This window comes from Thunnus thynnus, chromosome 4 (genome assembly GCF_963924715.1).
Source record: "Thunnus thynnus chromosome 4, fThuThy2.1, whole genome shotgun sequence".
In the NCBI taxonomy this organism is placed as follows: domain Eukaryota; kingdom Metazoa; phylum Chordata; class Actinopteri; order Scombriformes; family Scombridae; genus Thunnus; species Thunnus thynnus.
The window spans coordinates 30,241,507-30,244,295 of NC_089520.1; positions in this window are offsets into that span (position 1 = coordinate 30,241,507).

Genomic DNA, 2,789 nt, shown 5'->3' on the forward strand with positions numbered 1-2,789 from the left:
TGATTGTCTACAAGTGTGGTTTTTACATAACCAAATAAACTGGAACACACAGTATAAGCTATAGCATACTGTATGTTGGCAGCACAAGTACAACCTTGTAGTTTATTAAGTTTAAATGTTCTAACAAAATCCCAGCAAGTACCTAATACAGACCAATTGATTCAGTGATGACCGCTGGTTATTATTCACACCAGAATGGGTTACCAGTGAGACATGATGTGCACTTTATGCACCTTGACTCCCTCTCCCTCTGGTCCAAGACTCTTGTGCACCATACGCAGGGTTGCAGCATCCCAGTCCGCCTCTCTCCAGCTCTTTCTGGCCAAATGGTCCATACAAGTGGTGCTTGTGAGTGTCATCTTAATTGCTCCATTAACTGTTTGTGTGCTGAAAAACAATACTTAAAGGAGAGGTTAGCTGAGGACGTGACCCCAGTCACTGCAATTATATGAAAAGTAGTGGCCAATTAGCACTCTCTGCAATGTGACACTGTTGCTGTTTATATGAGCAACTTCAACTTCTCACTGTTAGCGACCATTCTCTGATTTACATAATTGGGGGATTGGTCATTAATGGGAATGGCATGTGAGAGGATCCCATTAAGATATGGAGTGAGATCTGATCATCTCCTCTGCTCTGTACTATTTATCTCCAGCTGCATTGGCACATTAGAAATTATTGTGATTCTTATCCTCATATTTTATGGTGAAACATCCAACTTTGCCACAATGTGTGCACGCAAGATTTTGCTGAATTTGTTCAGAGGAAAGCAACTTGTCACTTGTAGGTCACTTCCCTGTCTTGCCACTGATGGGCAGTATAAAGACAGGCAGCCACAGCATTGACACAAGGACGCAAAGTTACAACAAGCGGTTTTCACATTATTTGCTATCATCTAAAGGTAATAACAGTGAACTCTGCCTTATGTGTATGTGGGGAGATAATGATGAAATAAGAATACCTCTCCAATTCTAGTGTGCAAACAGCTGATCACGACAGACAAAGAAATGCTGAATAAATATTAATATATTTTCAATTAAATTTGGTTTGATAGTGGACAGTTACATTTCAAATGCATTAGAAATGCATCGGTCCATCGGTTGTCAAGAGGAGACTGAAGTAGTTATTTAAGTTCAGAGGCAACGAAGTGCAAATATGAATCTATAACACCAGTTGGTAAAGTGCAATATCCATTTGCATCTACAGATCAAATCTTTACTAAAGACAAGCAGGACTTCAGTTAACAACCTCAGTGTTTTTCATTTATATTTATATTATAAGTTGAATAAAGGTGAAGTTGGGACACTCACCTTGATTAGTTTTGACTTTTGACTGCAAATAAAGATGATTGTTGCATCCAAAAGTCTACCAGAAGGGATGCAAACTGGCCTTCACAGAGACCAAAAGCATCTTTTACCCACAGTGCTATTCACTATCATCTGACAGTAGCAGTGTCTAAACTGTTGTTTTGCCGTCATGTTTTCCAGCATATTAAACTCTTTCAAAGGCCTCTTGGAAAGGTCTTGTTTTGTTTTACAATTGCAGCCAAAAGTGGCAAATCTATAATTTGAGCAGCAAAATGTGATATCCCCTCGAATGCCATAGCCTGCTTCATGAGGTGTAAGTGATCTTGAATCCATTATTTATGACCTCCTTTTGCAACCATTACACTGAAGAGGGAACCCTGTTGTACATAGCGCTGTTGTGCTAAACAGTTCCCCAGCAGAAAAAGGCACTTGTGCCCTCACACTTCAAATCAACTTTGATTAATGTTCAGTCTGTCACGGCATGCAACGTTTTACTGCAGCAGCCGTTCAGAGGGAGACCCGGGTCGATGCTGAACAACACAGTGAGGCAATATGTGTTGCTGAACAGGCTGTGTCCTGGTGACAAGAGGACCCAAGGGTTTATGGATGACATATTAACATTTGACAATATCAATACACTTTTATTGATGGATCATAGTGTCCTGTTATATACCCACTCAGTGAGGTGTTTGAAGATGAAATGTTACCTCTTATAAATTGAGTTGAGCCCTCTGATACCATCATCAGAGGTGGGGCTGTGCAACAGCAAAAGGAAATGTCAACATTTAGCTTCTAATAGGGGCTAATATTGCTGTATGAACATCAAACTTAATGGCCTAAGACGATTTGATTTGGGTGATTACCTGATAGAAAATCAGATTCTAATTGCTAACAAAATACTGAGTCATTTTCCTTCAAAATACATGTAAAACTTTACTGTGTCAGGCACTGCTTTAAAAGCTCATTTATTTTAAGAAAACATTTGAGATCCATTGAAATGAACAAAGATAGTAGCTGGAAAACATAAATAAGTGCTAGCCATTATACCTTGCTGCAGTTACAAACTGTAGACTGACAGACATGCCAGTTTTACGCAGTGAGTAAAAAAGATCTATTATTGACAATGTGTGCTGTGTTGCGCTTAAAGGAATAGTTTGACATTTTGGGAAATATGTTTATTTGCTGTCTTGCTGAGAGTCAGATGAGAAGATTGATACCACTTTCATATATTGTTAATATAAAGCTAGAGGCAGCAGCTGGTTAGCTTAGCTTAGCTTAGCTCAGTGTTCAGTTTGCTGAACCACAATTTATTTTACACTTTTTTGTATGGATTAAACAAATGAGATAAAACATGTTAATCAGTCCTTTTAGTGGTGCAAATTTTGTTACTTTTGGACAGAGGAAGTTTAGCCATAAAAAAATTGGCCAGATATAAACGTAATCTTCTCATCTAACTGTCGGCAAGATATAATAAGCGTGTTT